This window comes from Lepisma saccharinum, chromosome 6 (assembly GCF_977018435.1).
Source record: "Lepisma saccharinum chromosome 6, izLepSacc3.1, whole genome shotgun sequence".
Taxonomy (NCBI): Eukaryota; Metazoa; Arthropoda; class Insecta; order Zygentoma; family Lepismatidae; genus Lepisma; species Lepisma saccharinum.
The window spans coordinates 3,457,039-3,477,396 of record NC_139234.1 but is presented as its reverse complement, the minus strand read 5'-3'; the positions used below and the strand labels follow the sequence as shown (position 1 = coordinate 3,477,396).

General features: G+C 38.9%; 1 protein-coding gene across 7 annotated transcripts in view; it reads right to left on the bottom strand.

The window, feature by feature from the left end:
• Positions 1 to 20,358, bottom strand: part of LOC145988509 (uncharacterized) — a 244,692-nt gene that overhangs the window by 175,575 nt on the left and 48,759 nt on the right. For 6 of the 7 annotated variants that reach the window (XM_083123381.1, XM_083123385.1, XM_083123379.1 and 3 more), the window contains exon 2: positions 3,513 to 3,538. The exons of the other annotated variant lie outside the window; for it this stretch is intronic. The gene's annotated coding sequence lies outside the window, so the exon portion shown is untranslated. The remainder of the gene's footprint in view (positions 1 to 3,512; positions 3,539 to 20,358) is intronic. 7 annotated transcript variants of the gene reach the window in all.

The window sequence follows — 20,358 nt, the reverse complement described above, 5'->3', positions numbered from 1 at the left end:
CGTAAATACAGGCTGCAAGTGACTTAGGACGCACAGGTACGCACGCACATGTCAACGACGATGCGAATACACCGGAAGATTGTAACCGTGTCGTTATTTTATTGCAGGAAACAGACAAAAGGGCATCGACAATACACACAGAACAGCACGATCAGGAAAAATGACATCCTATGTGAAAGTGTCGGGCTACCACGAATGTGTGAAATCGAGAAGCAATACGCACACCATGTGAACAACTTTAGCGTGATTCTGAGTACCATCGTGCTTTATTCACACGTTTATTGGTTCGAAGAAAGATTTTACATTGTACTTTTTCTTATGAAGTGTTGTTAACGCGCATTTAAGAATTATTACAAGGCGACAGCCCAGAGTCGTATACTGTATGTAGCTCCACGATATCTATGTCCCGTAAAATACGTGAACTACATGGTTACAAGTATGAGCGACTAGTGACAGCTCTAGCAACTTGGACATACATCGGCCTCTTTTTAATTCGAAATTGGATAATTCGAATTACTCGGCAATTCGAACATAAGTTTATTCTCTTTGAAATCATCTTTAATGATACATGTTTTTGTTAATTCGAGCTTTGGATAATTCAAACTTTTTTCGTGTCTCCTTGGAGCTCGAAATAATAAGTCCACCATGTGTGTGTATATATATGTATATGTATGCACACTAAGAGTACCGAATCGGACCATGGTTCTAATTGCAAATAAAAACATGTAAATAGGTTAGGTTTAGTTCTGACGTCATAACAATTACAACTGACAGTATATCTCCAAGCTGCTAAGCTGTGGCTAGTCGCTCGTTTCAAAGTTATTCAAACATGCCACACTAGCGACCTGTTCCCAGGTCAGAGGTACAAGTAGCTAGAGATTTCTACTCTTCAAGAAATTCGTCCGCTTAGAATACATTACGTTACATAGTGCGAGATAGAAGGAACCTTGTCGTATGATCTTTAAAGCTTCCGTCTGTAAATTGAAGGAACAATATATCGCTGGCTTGCAACACAATTATCGAAGATACTTCAAGATAGAGTGGAAGCAGCCGTAGCCTACAGGTTAGGAGCTTCAAATCTGATTAGTTCCGAGACCTCAACGTGGTAATCTTTTGCTCTTGCTCTACCAATGAAAACGAAATTGTAGAATCATTAGTGAAACATGTTGCAACTCGCCATATGTCTTCCGAGCGGCAACGTCAACACCAGTATCAGAAGCGGCGTTTTTCTTCCATAATCCATCACGAATTCGTGTGAAGATCGTGAGCAGAGGGCCTACTTGAATCCGCACCGCGATTTGTCAAGTCATCGTCTTGGCCATTAGCGAGCGGGAACTCGAGAGGAACAAGGAAACGGGAAAACGTGGAAGAAAAGGCGAGGTGAAATCAGCATCACGGGAGACAGCACGAACGGAAGCCGGATACGCCATTAAGCCGCGTTCGGGAAATATAGTTAGGTTGAGTTGGCAACACTGCTCACTGATCATTACACCGGCATTGGGCATAATCTGGCAAAAATAACAGATTGTACTGGACAATTGAGCAGGAACGGGAGGTATAGAGGTACATTGAACCATCTCAAGTGTTTGGGGTACAGTACCCCCTTTTTGTACCCCTTGTACCCACTTAAGTAATTTGATAGACGTAAGATGATGCCGTTCAAAGAATATCATTATTAGTAGCTAACAGCAAAATAAAAAGTTGATTTTCTCTACATTATCTCAATATTTAAAAGAATCAAAGCCAGCGTGGACCTATTATACTACTGGCTAGAAATCGCCAAACAGAGACGGTGTGAGCCACTATAAAGCAACAACCTATTGTACTATATTGTGTTACCTGTTACCTATTTCAACTCTGTTCTCTGAAAACTTTATAAGTAAAAACCTATTTATAACGAGAAAAAACTATGGAATGAACTTTTATTTATCTGTTCGAGAATAGAACATATTTTTAAAACCTGTTAAAAAGTATCTTGAAAGAAAGCCATACAATTTTAAAAAATAAAAATATCCTAAATTATTTTGTGACTATCACTCTTTTCGCTTTTTGTTTTCACTTTATGCATAGATAGGCTAATCATGACTGGACCTACAACGGGATAAGAACCTTATGTGCCTCCACATATGCGAACCGGGATCCCTTGATTATAAGGCGACGACGTTACCACCACGCCATCCGGGAGGCTTGTGGAATGCCAATGGAATGGCCCGAGTACGTGTGTGTGTATGTGAAGGTTGAACATTGTCCCACCCCAAATCAACAACGTTCCTACGCTACTGATACTGGACAATTCTTATCACACTGCATTCGTTGATGGGAAATAAAAATATTGTGCCGCAAGCATGAAGGAAGAGTTATGATGGTTAACCTGAACAGTTGCGTAGAATATAGTGTGTTTAGATTATAATGCAAATGAACCAAAACAGTAGATAATCTTTTCCCGATTACAGTGCTGAAATAATTGGATGACGTGGAATTGGGCTACAGGAGGGGGGTTGAATAGAATAAACTGTGGCGGTTAAACATCTTTGAAATCTTTAAAGTAACGTAATCGTGAAACGAAACAAGCTAGTACCTGCTGAAGCGTTTACAATAAGAGGTAAAAAGGAATTAAAACAAAAATGAAGTACCAGAAAAAGCGCGAAATGAGAAAGAAATAAACGTATACAGGATGAAGAAATAAACGCAATCTGTACAAAACCATGACTCATTATAGGTGGAACACTCCTCCTTGTCCATCACACACAATCTGTTCGAATGAGACGTTGACGAGAGCCATCTACCGAAATGTTCCAAACTACTCTGTTGTTTTATTGTAAACTGCAGCCAATGGTGATTTCATGAAGCAAACCAATATTATCTCTTTAGCCTTATCATTCGTGTAAAAATGTCCACATAAATTTCAAATTCGACACAGACGAAATTATTACTGGATATTAGCACAGAATAATTATTGCATTTAATCGATTGATCTGCCATCTTGTGGAGACTTCCAAATGAAGATATTTCATTTTGAATATACAGAGCTTTTCATCCTCAAACGTATGCTCCGATTTTGATCATTAGTTAGTGTTTCGAGCATGAATTGTAGAGTCAGATTATAAAAGGCAGATTGTCAAAGCTATTTTCATTCTGTTTCTTTTACATTCCTTTACATCCTTCTAAGAGAAGGAATTGTATTGTTGTTGGAAGAGAAATTAAAACCTGTTTCGATGACCAATTTCTTTCAATTCTCGAACCTCCTATGCATAAAGAAAAGTAAATAAACATACTGATTGACAGTTTTTCTATTACATGTGCCGGCTGTACAAAAGTAACTGATATTCTAAGTTCTCTGAACGCACAAACACACGTATCTTCTGTATAGCACATGCTCAATTCAGTTAAACTCGTTCAAACACATTCATGTGCAAAGGATCTTGCATGGAAAATAACATGAGTTTAATGAATTCACACAAAGCGGAATCTCATTAAAAACAACGTTGTATAAAAGCGTGCGACCAACTTACCGTATCTCGTTACATTCTTTTCCGGCCTGAAAGAAAGAGGAAAAAACATTAGACACACCGAACTGGGTCTATATGTCTCTGGTTTTTTTAAAAGAACAAATATCAGACATGAAACACAAGAATGTAGGACATGCATAACAGTACTGAAACATTTACAAATTGTATTATTTATAAACAAGAAAGCACATATTTTGTTTATAATTTCCCACTTAACGTCCCTGGTGCCCTAAGCTCATTCACTTCTTGCGCTCACTCTCATAGTTACACAGTCGTACACAAATGTTAGTAGGCAAATTGCCTATTATTTTCCATTTCCTTTGTTTTCAGTTTTTTTTCACTGATGTTGGATATTCCATTTTAATTCCAATTCTGAAACATCACTTGCGCTAAAAAAGAGAATAATTTTTACATGGTGATGGGAAATTTCCTTACTATTTTCTTTCTTCATGACTGCCAGGCACTCATAATATTCTACGATTAGATGCGCAAAAATTGCAATTTACTGGCAAAAGGAGCTGTATTGTCAATGAAAAGTGCGTAATGTGTAATGTACATTATGAAAAAGCTGTTTTCGTTTTATTATTTCTAAGACCACACAAAATTATACTTATTATTATTTTTCAACATACTGAAAATTGGATTTGCGTGATAAATTGAATGCTTATCAATTCGATTCTACGAAAGCTGGTGATAGCGCAGACGATCTTCCAATGTACACCATGAAAGCAACTTGGAGAAGTGTAATTAATGCAGGTTTTATGTACACACCTTGTAAATCGTGACAACAAAACTTCAATCTTCATAACGAAAAATATCGTGTTCTTATGTCGATACCTCGCTGTTAGTATATTGAATTCAGCTGTTACGTTTACCAATTCAAAGCCACAAATAGGCTGCGTGTTCGTTAGAGGTTAAATCCACCGATGACAGATTCCAAGGCGATGATTTATCGTTGAAACACGAACAAGACAGAAAAACAAGGAGAACACCGACGCCCAGCACAGAAACTAGTTTCCTATCCGGCCGTTCTCTTCGATAAAAATTGTGTATTCACACGGTATCAAGAGAGCCAGGTCCTATCGAAAGGAGAAGGTGCTTCGCCATATTAAGAAAAAAACATTTACAGGGTTTATTGTGTCCATCTTTTACTTTCAAAGGTACTAGAAGTTGAACATAAATTACGAAGGCTGTTACATGGAATCGGCTGTCAAAGCAAGCTTCTTTGTACGCAATGCGGCTTTTGTTAAAATCTCCTTGCGCTGTTGCCCGCCCCTTGCACGTAAATGATGTTTATTCTGTGAACTGTTCGCGAAGGGGTGTATCGGACTATTTGAAGAATCGATTAATACCGAATTCTTAATTCGAGAATCGAGTAAAAAAATTCAAACTCTAATACATATGTCTGACATTATAAAGATGGAATAATACAAGTATTAGCGCTGTAGTAGTCGGAAGAATTAAGTACGATTCAGAATAAGAAGGATCTTTCTTGTTTCCCTTGACAAATACTGTGGTGGAATCATAACAGTGAATGCATTGCACCTCATTTTCGTTATGTAGTCCATCTCATTTGAAGATCATCTCAGCCATTCTACTATAGTATTGGGTACTACTTTCAAGTGGTAGGAATATTGTTTATTCTTATTAATTGTCAGAGCTACAGGGCAAGGGGCTGAAGTGGGTGGCGTAGTGGTAACGTGGTCTCATTGTAATCAGAAGATCTCGGGTTAGATAGCCAGTGGAGGCACTAAGTCCCGGTTAACCTATCGGTGCATAAACCGGACATAACAAAACTAAAACTCGTGATAATGAGCACGTTAGTGAATTATAAGAATAACTTCGTTGCCATATTTTGATGGTCAAGAAAGCGTCAAATGCACTGACAAAGAGAATGCTGTCTGTGTTATCGCACTTTGAAACAAACGTTTATTGGAAGTCTGGTAGAAATAAATTCCATTTCCATTCCCAACAGTAGTGTGACAAAATCAGTATGACACGTTCTTTAGTAAAAAAAACAACATGATTTAACTAAAAGAGCAAATAATAAGTTCACATGAAAGACTCGAAAGCATTCGCGTGATGCCTCTCAGGGTATGGGGTAATCTCTCTCTGTTAGTTCGTCAAATAAAAATCAAAGTTAAGTTTGCACTAAGAAAAAGGAAGTCGATTTTACTTCTTTGCAAACTAAATACTTATATGCCTAACATATAATCCATTTCACTCAAAGAAATTAAACTTCTTATAATTCAACTTGATGACTCTATTCAAAAACCGAGCCCGAACTTCCAAGTCCAGACAACACACTCGTAACTGCCATGGTAACAGCCCTTACAAGATAAGTATATACAGGTTAGTCACTATCCTGACATTATCAGGGATAGGTAAATTACAGAAATTAAGATTAAAGAACAATAAACATTTGTACAAGAGAAAAGGTAATTAATAACAATAAATATTAGTGCAATGGGAAAGGACGTGTCAAGTATCACAGCATAAAACAATGGCACGTGTTACGAAGTGAAACAGTGAAAATACTATCAAAAATTGCACTGATACTCTTGTTATTAATTGTTGAACAACTGTTGTGTATAACATTTGTAGAACCACAACAGTTACGGCGATGATATTCCTGATTCCGTCGTACAGTATATGTTTGCAAGAAAATGATGCAAGTGAAATGATGATTACATGTAACATGTACTTTTGTTATTTTTGAACTTTTCTGTTCTATACCCTGTCCCAATTATCTCTGGAGCAAGGCCGTGCGTAGCGGAAATTGAGTGGGCAGAGCAAAGCAGTACACGCTCCTGAGAAGGTCGCGCTCTCTCACTCCATGAAATCTTGATCCCTCTCACGTGTTCATTGGTGGAACCGTCTCGCGTCACTACTTGCGCAGAGACTAGTTTTCGTTCGCCTGCTCCAGAGATAGTGGGAAAGGGTATAATATATTTTTTATGCATTATCGTTGAGTTTGATTGCATTATGCAGTAGATCTGGACGCTACTCCCTAACGGCACGTCGTAGATCACAAACACTTCAGGCATGGTGAAGAGGATGGTGCTGCCGATGGTATTCGACGTCTTCCACATCGATGGCAGCGTGCTCTGGACAATGCGGGAGATTATTTCGAAGGTTTGTCATAATCAGACTAGTTTTTGTAACATGTGCACATGTGTATGTCACAGGGTCAGACAGGTTTTTGTAACTTGTACATTAATAGATGTATATGTCACAGGGTTGTTTGGGTTTTCTTTCATGATTCCTACCAACAAAATATCCATAATGGATACTCTTTCCGTTGTATGTAACAAATTTTTAATACATCCTTCGATTGTCGAATTATTACTGGGTTGCCATGACTTACTCCCCAACCCTCGTATATATGTGATAATTTTTGACATCATAATAGTAGTTATGCTAGCGAGAAAGAACTATAGTATTTACGGGTTATAAACCAGAACTACCAACCGCAGGGCCTATTCCATGCCTTAGTGGTAACGTCGTCACTTGTAATAAAGGGGGTCCGGGTTCGATACCAGGCGGAGGCACATACTGGTTCCGGTCCCACTTTAAAGTATAGGTCCAGTCCCGATTAACCTATCTGTGCATTAGTGAACTTGAAACAGCAACTCAACAACAACCAACGGCCCTACTTCATTAGGAAATTCGTCAAATTGGTCGTTCACCCTGGCTGCTGAAGCCTCGAACGGCTTAATTGTTGCCCAACAATCGAAAAGGTGTTGCACATCACCCACCTATTCATGGCGCCCACGGCACTTAATTTCTCCCGGCACGACACAATGTTACGACAGGAGGTGGGGGTAAGAGATGCAACGACATGAGCACCTCCCAGCGGGAGATGCATAGCAATGCATCACTAGCAAACAGCGTTGCCAGAGCCTCATACATTCATATCTCTTGCATTTTTCTTTTTACGGTGTGACGTTGACCAGTGTTCGTAACGTTATTTTTAGAAAGTAAATGAGTTACGGTTACTTGGCCCATAAGGCAACTATACTTCGTCCGCTGTAAGAACGAAGTCGATGTATGCATGGCTCCTGAAGAATCCTATTGGTTATTCCAGTGGTAGCTGTGCAAGAATCTTGCACGCTGGAATGTAGTCCTGTGATAAAGCCATACTACTCAACATAGTCGCTATATTGAAGTTGTGGGACCTTATATTACGAGCTGCAAAACAACGACCAATACATTCATAGGGAAAATAACATCAGAACAAACTCGCAAGAAAGAAACTTCTCAGAAATCACAGGTTTTGTTTACCTTAACTTCGTTCTTACAGTGGATAGAGAATAATTCCAGGTACTGTTATTTTTCAAAGTAACTAAGTCAGTTTTAGTTACTTCATTCCAGATAAGATGCGACTACATTACGGATGATACCGAGACTTGGGTATAATTTATGGAAAAAAAAAAAGTACCTCGATTTATTTTACTATGGAGTTCTACAGATATACCAAGCAGTCACATTTTATTTAGAGAAATTACGAAGTCAATCCATTAGTGGCAGTTGGCCTGTGCTACATGATTGCATTCAGGGAAAAAATCAGTTTTCCGAAGGTTCGTAGCGTCGAAACGAGGCGTCAAACAAAAACTTCAGTAAGAATTTCTTTTTCCTTGAATAACTATTATGTGAAAGTTTGCGATGTGCACTTTGCATGCTGCTCAAACAGTATACCTTGGAGACGAGATCGACGTTATGCCAAATACAGCACTGTGGTTTTTAAAAATATCAAATTAATTCATCTAGACTTGAGTATATAGAAATTTTTGTTCTCGTCTTTACGTATAATCGGTGTGGCCGAAGCGAGACTTCACAGACCAAAAGAGAAGGGGAAAAAATTAACAGACAATCATCTTTCCAGCCACCGCCCAATTATAACCCTCCCGAGGCCAACTCGTAAGAAAGGAGAGGGAGACGGAATGACCTTGACCTAAAGAAGCTCCATCCATGGCCTATCTCAATCTTCAACCCTCCCTTTCTACAGAGACATCTTAGTATAACCGAGGCCTCCCAAGATGCATCTTCAATCCGGCCACCAGGGTCGCGTCAAGCACCCGAGCGATGCTCACGTTTTCACTCGTTGAGCTAACTGATCTACTTCACGGCTTTAGAGTGTTTTGCTCACTTATCAACCAATGGTACAATACTATCATTAGAACACACTACATAACCAGTAAATAATACATATCATTCCCTGTTACTTGTATTTCTTCCGAAAATATGCTGTCAACAACAATCCCTTATAATTTTTGTTTATTTCTTTTCCGGTTGATATCCTGATCTAAAATGGATTTTTCTGATTCAGGATTTTTCAAATAAATAAACTTTTCTCCCTGATAAGAGTAATGCGAAGATAACAAAATATAGTAAATAAGGTGTAAAATCGTACACGATATATTACAAGTTTTCCTGCTTCTAAGTCAAGAACTAAGAAATCAAATCTTTTGCTCGTACAGTGGGTTGCACAAGTATTACTCGGCAAATTGTCCAAGACTATTTTCATTAATTTTTCTCTTGCATCTTACGTGTCTTTAAAGATTGGATTTTTATGTATGTTGGTGCAAGGATTGTCAGCCTGTTTGGCGATTTTGTTTCAATTCTTGATGCTCTCCTTGCGTAAAACAAATAGAATAAACATGGTGATGGACAATTTGCTTGGTAATACTTACGCATCCCACTGTACGTGCACTACTACGTGATCTCGGGAAAGGTAGGGGGTGTCAACACAGCTGTTTTAAGCATTTTCACAGTAGAAAACGAAGATAATTGTATATATGTATCATTTTGTCAAACGTAGCTACCCACATATGCACACACATTTATCTAAATGTGCCTAGCGTTGAATTTGTTCACCAAATTAAAAATCATTCCATCCGTTTCACACACACACACACACACACACACACACACACACACACACATAATATTATATGTGTAACCATTATTTTGGAAAGAAATTAAGATTTCTAGAGGGCGACAGATACTTGGCTACAATCTAAGGGGTTTGTGACGTTCCTTTTCAAATAAGGTGCGATCGTGTCATAATTTCTTTGGGAAGCTCCGGAGCTTTGCTTGCTGACAGCTCAATTACTTACAATTAACTACGTAACAAACGTAAGGTTCCGAACAAACAAACCGCCTTATTGACAGACCTGTATGTATTCAACCTTGGAGAGAACATTTCCAACGACTGACGAAACGAAACACTAAAACACCTGCGTTGAGAATGAATCGTTCAACGAACTTTCTGGGTCAGAAAATGCGCCACAAACCGGAACTCATTACCGCTTTATATATATACAAAAAAGAAATGCGTAGAAGCCGACATTCAACTGTCAGTCATCCTGCACAGACTACTTCAATAAGTGGTTCATGATGTCATCCATAGTAATTATGCGGGGAGGTAAAGAATGAAGGCAAAACACGAGCGGTATTCCCGCGAGCTGGTGGCCGCTGTAATTAAGCGAAAGTGAATCTGATAAGCTGGGAGATATTAGCGATGATGAGGCCGAACATGACAAGACAACGCTCGGACGCCATGCTGAGTCAATGTTGCCAGGTGATATTCCGAAAAAATTATGGTTCATTGCAAACGTAGGACATAAACAGTACTGCAACAGAAAAATGGAGCATTTCAAGTGTTGTTATGTAACCCGAACTGGACAGAAATGCAACATTGAACTAAAGAACTCCCTGCGTCAGGTCAACCTTGCAGCAGGTTTTAGCATATGTAGATCCAAACGTGCGCGCAAGAATATAGTTCCACTGAGACGGGTTCTATTCCGACACAACTGCATACTTGCAAGAAAACAGTTATTTAATTTGTAATATACAGACAAAATAATACATTGATTAGCAGGTATGGACTTAATTGGTTGCAATCACTGTGCAGACGAACTTAGAACCGCAGATTCGCCAACTCGAATCTGTAATGCGTTGAAGAGACATTGAAACTTTAGAGCGAGTCGAGCGAGACTGAATGCGTTGCGTTGCAGAGCGCGTGAAATCGCTGATACCAGTGTTGCACCTCTCACTATTTTAACCCTATGTTTATTGTAGAGCGGCGAGAATGGCCGAATCTCCTGTTCAGCGCGCGGTTTTACCCGAATGTTATTTTGGGCTTCATCCGAAAGGAAATGTTCTTCAAAGTCAAGCAAGTTGTTTTAAATGCATAATCCTCCTTGCGGCAACAAGATCAAAGTAAAACAGGGCGTGAGGTGATTTGCCGTCAATGTGCACACGAATTGTATCACGGGTGTTGAATGATTTGCGGTTTGAGTTTAGCAAGAGGAAACGATTGTTTGTTGTTTGACGACAAAAGAATCTCCGCGGTATTAAAATATATCGCAGTGAGAAGAAACATGTTTATTATTTGGACGAGACGTCCTTCAACTCGGTGAGTGGGGGAAGGGGGAATAAACCATGGAAGGATACCACCATGCAAAACCACCGCCAGGGCTGAAGAAACCGACGATGAGGGGAAGGGCGGCACCCACTGGCGGCAATGAAAGCTTTGTTGAAGGCGCATATTTACTGTTCCGCGCAAAGAAAGGGAAGGGTGATTATCAGCAACAAATAGACAGACCAAGATTTGAATCCTGGTTTAGTGAAGTGATTCATAAATTGAAACCAGAGTAATAGCGACAGACAATGCACCTGATTGTATATATCACCAATAACAAATCATGCTTTTTTGGTGGTACAACTTGAAGTGCGTGTGTCTTACAGTAACGGATGTATTGCGAACGAAGCAACCAAGTTTTTCATAAATCTATTTCTTTCTAAACCAAAAACAATAATTTGTCATTAAATTCAAGAGGGGCCTATCGTTGTTTACTTTTATCTTTGTTTATTTTTATTTTTGCGTGCTCGAAATATACACACATGCTCTCATGTTTAGAAGTTGTTTCGCTCTTATATTAATGACACATTTATTAAATAATATATGCGCAGAAAGTACTTTTAAAATGTTATGTTTCAGGAGACAAAGAGAAGCAAAAATACAATCCACTTGACATGCATGCGGGTTTTGATGTGTTGTGCGGTTGGCAATACTGTAGATTTTCTCAGTGTCTCCGATGTAAGCAGCTCGGCGGTTGAGGAAAGACTGGCACGGAAGATTCTGAGCTCAGTTCTCGCGCGGATTGATACATAAAACCTGCTGCAAGGTTAACCTGACGCTTGGAGTTTTAAATTCCATGTCGTGCACAGAGAACAAGTGAGACGCGATTCACAATTGAACAAGGAATCTGAACTACTGGAATATATCGACAATCTAGGCATGGCCTACAATTCTATATAGGATTAGCAGCCTGCTAGTACAGGAATACGTGGAGTTACCGAACTACAGGGTGGAGATATCTTAAGTACGTCCACTGTTGTAAGTTTGATAAATATAAAATCCCAGCGGAAGGATACTGCCACGACTTCATTCGAAGTATCAGAAAATCGTAGAGCATCCACCTAAAGCATAACATTTGCAACCAGGAGGGGATGCAGTATCTAAAGGGGAAATGTCTCCCTCATCTCCTGTCAAATATCACACTGAACTAATTAAACAAAGTGAAAACAGTTTTGTCATATTTGCCATATTCACATAAGGTTATCCTGTATTGTATTTCTTATTCAACGTCGCCTTTTCACATTTTGAGCTTAAGTACGACGATGAAAGAAAAACTATGGCCGTCATTCGATCCCAGAATCTTGGAAGTAAATTTTACCTGTCTGGGCATTCAACGAGCTCTACCACAGAGGAAACTAGAAAACCAATTCCTAGGGCTTCCCCGATGGCGCAGTGGTAGCGTCGTGGCCTTGAAAGGAAAGGGTTCCAGGTTCGATACCCTGTGGAGGCACATAGTGGTTCGGATCGCACTTTGAACTGTAGGTCCAGTCTCTATTAGTCTTAGTGTGCATAAAGTGGACTTAAAACACAAAATCAACCAACCAATTCCAATGATCACGTGATGCGTCATTTTTGTCACACATACTTCAACAATCCTCGAAACTTTCTGACAAAATGCTAACATCTAGCAACGCTGAATCGGCTGCACCCACACAAGGACACTTCCTCCAGGCAGTGTTGCTACCAAAGCCACCAGTCCACTGACCTACAACAACCATATTTCGTTCTTTGGACCTAATACCGTGCGTTCATTTCGATCTGCAGCCGAGAGATCGGGAGAAGCGTGGCGGGCGGCGCTGACGGAGATGCCGACATTTGCGGCCTGTAATGCCCGCTTATTTTTATAGACCTATGCAGACATTTATATAAATATTGCAAAACGATCACTAACCTGTGTTATAACACGCAAAAGTTCTTCTGTAATTCATCCAAGGTTCTGCCCTTATATACACAAATAAATACGCTTTAGAAACGATGTTAAGAGCCACAGATAATAAAACATTTTAATCATAGTTTTGACCAGTAACGTCCTGCTTAAGTTTATATCCTTGAAAGAGTTTTGTGCCGATGGGGATCGTTTGGAGGTTTTGAATGTGCAACACTGTATCAAGATTACGCTGTAGAAGAAACCGTTAAAAGTCAATAGTGTTCGCGAGCTTCCTTGCAATCCGAAATCTCCGAGCTCGAGTTTTTTGTTCCTTCGCGACTAGATGAAGACAAGAGTTGTAAATATAGTGGCGAGCAATGTAAACCAAGAGCGTGTTAATTTCGTACTGTGCGCAAGAGTGTTATTCTTGGTTACTTACAGTTACTTGTTTGTGTTATTGTAGTGTGTATGTGTGACGTGTCAGTGAGACGATTGGAATGCCAGCCGCAAGATTCACGTTAGAACAAATATTATTTTATGTATGACACGTACCTACGTGAAAACAAACTCGTGTCGAGACGTGTGTAGGTAATTTGTACAGAAATTCCTATGCGTTTCAACTCCACACAGAGATACGGTTAGACATCTTGTCCTTAAATTACGAGAAACTGTATCGTTAAATTTTAAAACACCTAAGCAAAAACGACGGATTCTAACCGAAGCAAAACTCGATGATATTGGTGCAGCGTTAGAACGTTCTCCAAACAAACCTCTACGCCGTGTTTCACAAGAGGTGGGCGTGTCAAAATCATCGGCACATACAGTCACTAAGCTACTAAAATTAAAACCATACTCTTATAACACAGGTTAGTGCTCGTTTTGCAATATTTATATAAATGTCTGCATATGTCCATAAAAATAAGCGGGCATTTCAGGCCGCAAATGTTGGCATCTCCGTCAGTGCCGCCCGCCACGCTTCTCCCGATCTCTCGGCTGCAGATCGAAATGGACGCACGGTATATTCTGTCAAGAACACGCTGCATGAGGTGAAGGCAGCCTGAATACAAGTTTTAATAAATTGTGCACATTTGTTTAGAGTTATCAAAAATATTTGGTCAAAGTTACTGAATTTAGTAGAGGGTATCAATTTTTCGGTTGTTCATTCAAACAAATTAGTTTCTTTCTGTGCGAGTCGCGGCATGGGTGTCTCTCTTCATTAATTTCATCTAATTAAGTTACGTCTGTGCACTCTTAGAACGACAAAAGTATCCAAATTTTTAAGTTTTATGGAATGAATTCCCTACATACTCGTTAGCGTATTTACAACCCCTATCTATAGTGCTGCAGAACCGCCAGTGATATGTAGGTTCTGATTGGCTGTCAGTCCGGAAGTTAATGCATTTCATTATCTAATGTTCCTTCAAGTTAACGCTAGATAGCAGGGTTCACATTTAAAGTGTAGATTTCAGAGATCCAGCTCAACAAGATAAAAAAGCCCTTTAAAGTCAGGTGGATATTTAAGCACGTTTTTAAAATTAGTGTTCTGAATACATTTTTTAAAAAATTACTGTTCACATACGTAGCCCCTCCCTCAGAAGAAAAAATGTGTCATGAATGAGAAGCTGAGTAATTCATACCAGAGAAAAAGTTTTAAAAATTCCCTAAAAGGTGAAAAGATTCATCCCATATTAGTTTGAGGTTTTGGTAGAAAATATTTGGTTGTAAATTTTCTCTTTCATGGCAAATCTGTTATTAAAGTTAAAAACTTAAAAGTAGGTGCTGTAAAAATAGTGGCAGTTCATCAAATATAAGGGGCACCCTCCAGTCACTCGTATAAATGTATACATCGATACCCGGTGGAGGCCCATACTGGTTCGGATCCCACTTTAAACTGTAGGTCCAGTCCCAATTAGCCTATCTGTATATGAAGTGGACTTACAACAAAAACTCAAACTCGTATAAAAAAAAACCTTAAAGCAAAAAGAGCATGGTATTCTCTCTGCCTCCAGGGAAATTTCAAAATACATGTGTGTCGACAAAATAACACTCTGCTGTCTTTCAGATGAAGATCACAACAAATCTCACATTTTTTTTTCATTTTTACCACTTTGCTTTTTCTCAAGTTCTTCACAGCCGTAATTTCAAACTTCAGATTTTCTCGAGAGTTGTTGTAGCCAGGGCCGGATTAAGACGAAATTGGGCCCGATGATTGAAATCTTCGGTGAACAATAAACACAATGACGTTATAGTTACATCACAGCGCAAGGAATAATAGTAACTGTATAATAAGGAACGCTGTGTCTAGGCGTCCGAAATTGGGGCTCCAAATTTCATTCTAAGATTTATTTTCAGGTTAATATAGCAAAAGAAAACTTTTCAGCTTCCGGAAAATTCTCGTCTGTTATCATCTGGGCCTATTTCAGGAATGGGCCTAATGCTGCAGCATCAATAGCACTCACCTTAATCCGGCCCTGGCTGTAGCCTCATCAGCTCCACTATTGCCTACGCCAGTGCTTTGAGCTAAAAGTTAGTAGTGGTAGTATATTTAATATTTAGTAGTTAACCAAATGGTGTCCATGTAATTTTAATAGTTTCCAATATAAAGATACTTGATACGGGTGGAACGGAAACACCACATCAAATTACACAGAACAAAAGATAACACATCTCATCACTTGCAAATATCGGAACAAAGAAGACGTGATAAAGATTCACGCGCGAAGGTAGGGGATATAGTCGCCCTCCCTCCTTTAACGTAATGAAGCTGCCTCTGGTGGTCTTGCCAGACGCCTGGCGTTAGTCAATTTTCTCCTGATTGTAGCTACCGGATCCTTGCCGCTAGGGGCGCTGGGGGTGGGGTAAACGAATTTGCCATACTTGTTTGCCTTGATGAACGGCCGGTTGCTGGTAATAGAGAGATTTCCCTTTGCAAAGGGATATTTTCCATAAGCGGTGACAAATTTCCCTTAAGGAAGTTAGTAACCATTAAATGAGAAAATTGAGCTAAAATTAGAAAAAAAAATAGCATTGCAATTAAAATTTTCCTCAAGATGAGAAAAATCCCTTTTAAAATAAATAAAAATGTCCAATAATCTAGAACAAAAAAAAATATTTGAAAACTTCCTCCATAAATGGGGAACTTTCTGTTCAATGAGAAAATGAGATTTTCTAAAATTAGTAAATTTTTACTTGAGGTAGAAAAGGCTGGTATGTAAGCACAATTTCACTATTATCCCTAAACGATGGAAAATTCCCTTCGATTATTATAAACAAATTTCCTTGATTTATCAAAACAACAATTTCCTTGCATTTTCACTCCTCCACTTTTCAAGGAAGAAATCGTACATGTTTTGTTCAATTGTGATTCTCGTATTAAGAGGGATTTTTTTTACAAAAAGGGAAAAATGAATTGTCGGAGGAATTCCCCACATGCAACAGTTGCGCCTGCTATGAATATATCTTGGGTCACGTTCTTTCCATTTAAACAAGGGAAACGCCTGCATGAACAGGCCGTCAATTCAAACTTGATCTTGACTTTGAGAGAGAAAGGTGCAATTTATTAAGGTAGAACCGTTCGGGACATTCAACGAACGCTCTTGAGTGACGTCACGTTGTGGAACGTGGATTTCTGAAGAGTAATTTTACAATTTTAACGGTTTCATGCAATTGATTTTAACACATTCTCGACAACTTGAGTTCGTTTAACTTTTCATTCTAATTATCTCTTCAGCGAATCAAACACGCCAAATGAATTTTGCAGAATTTCCAGGTTTCCTTCAACGAGGTATGCAAGGTGAATAACATGTGTTGCATATTCACTTATCAGATGGATAGAATAGGAAGTCTCACATAATTCACTCCTATACTACACACTATACTTTAAAGATGTTATTACCAAATTATAGACAAAAGTACAATCCTAATATCCCTGCGATTCTTACGATCCGCAAATGTATTATATCTCTACTCTCTCGCTTTTTCTTCTATTATACATATTTATCTTTCTTCGGTTCATTTTCTATCGATTTATTTCTTGCTTTGTTTTCCTATTCATTCTGTTTTTTTCTATATCTCCCCTTCTTCTTTCCTTATCTTATTCTTAGGTCTTCAATTTCTCTGTTTACTCATTTTTTGTTTTTCTTTCTTTCTTCTTTCCTCTATGTATTTCCTTTACTTTCTCTTTCGTCCTCTGTTTCTTTTAAACCCTTCCATTTGCATGTTTTCAGCACTGTGTGTGTATGGCTCTTAGTGGCAGTATTGGGCTTGTGACTTCCTGAAATATTTCACTTCGCTTTGCAGCCACTTTTGGCTAATCGTGAAGTTAAGGTTGGATGGTGTGATAAGAATAATAAGAACAATATGAATAAATTGCTTCATTAAGCGGGTGAGGTTCACAATGGGATTGGTCTGACACCTAACCCTTGTCATATATAGCCCTTGGGGCTATATATGAATCAAATTCTGCCTATAAGCTGCACATAGAACACTAAGCTACATATAAAATTATACATATACGTATATTTACCTGTACGAAATAACACAAAATAAAATAAACAGACGAACTGTATATATACACAAATGCAAAAACATATATATTAAACTTATTTCATAGGGACGTTTTGATGCCTTCAGTATATGCATACCGTGCCGTGACTCTGCCATTTTTCCATTAAGAGTAATTCTTGTACTTTAATTCCGAAACTCCTAGGATTATTTGTGCTTGCAATGTTCGCAGGTAATGCATTTCATGCTTCAGGAGCCGGCAAGGAGAAAGATGATGTATAGGCAGTGGTTGAATGTTGGGGTAGATCAGAATTGTTCCGGTAACATATTCATGATCCTTACGAGAATGCAGTTTCTTGAACAGGCGATGCGATTTGCCTTCTGCTAATTAGGACAATGAAAGTAAGCACATATGGACTTGAAGCAACAAGAGAAATATGATCACAATAGTCAGGTCGCCGACGTTCCCAGGTTCGAGTCCTGGGGAGAGCATGGGTACTCCTTCTGCGACCGTCCCTTCACCAGTTTCATCTTCATTGTTAAATTATTTGAGGGGCGGGTACAACTTAGTGCTAAGGATTTAGGGGGTCACTCATCCTCATCGTGTAGATTAGCCAAAGTGGCGAAAAGCGACTATGAGAAAAACAACCAATAACAACAGTTGCACTTCCTTGGACGAAATACAACAAAGGGAAACTAAGCAAGGAAACGAAACAAAAGCAAAACGATCTTCCTTCTCAGTCTGATTTCGAAAAAGAGACACGAGCCATTATACACGGAGGTAATAGTACATGTTATTGTTCGCAGGAGGGGGCTTTACTGTTTTGCAATTCCCAGCAGCACCAGAGGTACAAGACAAAGAAGAGACGCGTGCTAAAGTGTTACATGAGAAAACGAGGAGACAAATATCCTCCATGGAAAGAGGAAAGTGTTTCCCAAGAAACAAGAATAAAGAGGCTGAAACATTCATCCTGTTCCCAAACTCTCGATTTCCTATTACAACCGCTGCGCTTTCGCTTACGACACCACCACAACACATGTTGTTGGCAGGATTTGTTAGGACATAGAGGGCAGCAGTGAGGTCTTCGTACCACGCGTGCGTCACTTCCCAAACTCATTTTACGGCAACTTCTGTAGGCGGATTTTAAAAAATTCTCAAGATGGATACATGCAGGTAGATCATTAGAATGAGTGGAAGATTTGTTTTTTGTGTGACTGCGACATCTGTTGGTGGAATTCAAATGTTCAAGAGTGCCTTTTAATGCAATAATGGGTATGGAATGGAAGTCAGTGTGAATTAACCCTAAATTAATTTCTTTTAACTGGTAAAATTGATGCTATTAGCCTTCAGAAAATCACAGTCCACCACGTAACGTTAGATAACAATGCCCAATAACCTAGTTGAATATATTGCTGTATTTCGGTGTGAACAGGAAATGCTTGTATAATATCTTTTGGGTAGAGATAAATATTTAAATTAAGTAAACATTTCTGCTATACCCGCGCGTGTGTGTGTCCTATGTGTGTGTACAGAGTAGTATTTGAAAACGATTGAGAGATTATAAAATTTGTAAATTTCTGTTTTTTGGGGGATACTATATGGTATCCTGATGCTTGAATCTCCCCACTTGAAATATTATATATACATACATATAGTATATATCTACATATTAAAATACCAGTAATTCACCAGCTCTGCCTTCTTGTGTAAGGCTTGTTGTATAGATATTCCCGTCCCATGAATTACTTTTCTCAATTAGAAAACAACTTAAAATATTATTAAGTCTTTCATTATAATATAAATCAGGCTCGGATGCACAACAGAAGAGTTGTCAACGACTGCAGTTGTAATCTTTGGAACAACAAGTTATAACATATAAATGGTGCGGCGTAGCGGAATGAATTTCTCGGTTGCTGTCGACCATGATATGAAGGCCCAGAACGCAGACATCGCTTATGCGGCTGCCTGGAATATTGGGCTTACGCAAATCAAACACGAAACGCCGTGAGTACAGACAGTAGCGTGTTATGGAATTTTGTAATGAAAAGATATGATCCTAAGTGAAGTACAGTGAGATCCTTAGGTATTACCAAACAAATTGTCCACCACCATGTTAATTCTCTTTGTTTTACGCAATCAGAGCTTCAGGAAATGAAACAAAACGTCAAGCAAGCTGTTGACAACCTCTGCACCAGCATACAAAAATACAGTCTTTAAAAACATGTAGGATGCAAGAGATAAATTAATGAAAATAGTCGTGGACACTTTGCCGAGTAATACTTGTGCATTCCACTGTACATCATGGTTAACTACATATTTACCATCTTTTCATTTGTATGGCCTTCTATTCCATTTTTTTTAAAAATATTAGGCCAGTGGGGGATATCTTCATGAACCCTCCTTGTTCCGCCACTGTATACATGTGCATGTGCCTATTTTAAGGCCATACCTGACCATTAGATCATTAAGTTCATACGCTACTATCATCCTCGCAATGAAACAGCAGGGGTGGAAAATACACACAATTACGACAATATATATTCCAAATTCGATATAAACACCATAACAAATTAGAAACACTATATATATTATGTACCGTCGCATTAACAAAGGCTCTTATGGGACCAGGAGATTTCTGGCGCTCACATCATGACGGCCCTAGCATCTACTTGCCTCAGCAAAAGCAATGGCTCTTCAGCCACACACTGGTAATTCTTCTAACGCATTGTCGTGTTTCACAAATACAGTTTACGTTTGAAATCTAGGCAAATACTTTTGTCCCAAATGCAACTGCCTAACCTACATCATGTAAAAAGAAATCCTCCACAAAGCTGTATCGACGGGTCCATCTGTATAAATTTAACCTTGTTTCCAGCATACGTTTACAGTACAATATCTTATTCTTCAAGATAGCGCTAATCCTTTACGGTCTCCACACCCTCAAATGCTCAGACTCGAGCCTTCAAGATTACCAAAACCGTTCTCACTTTTTCGGTGCTGACGCCGCAACAGGACTTTCCTTCCGAGTTTGCTGAAGATATTTCAATTTTTC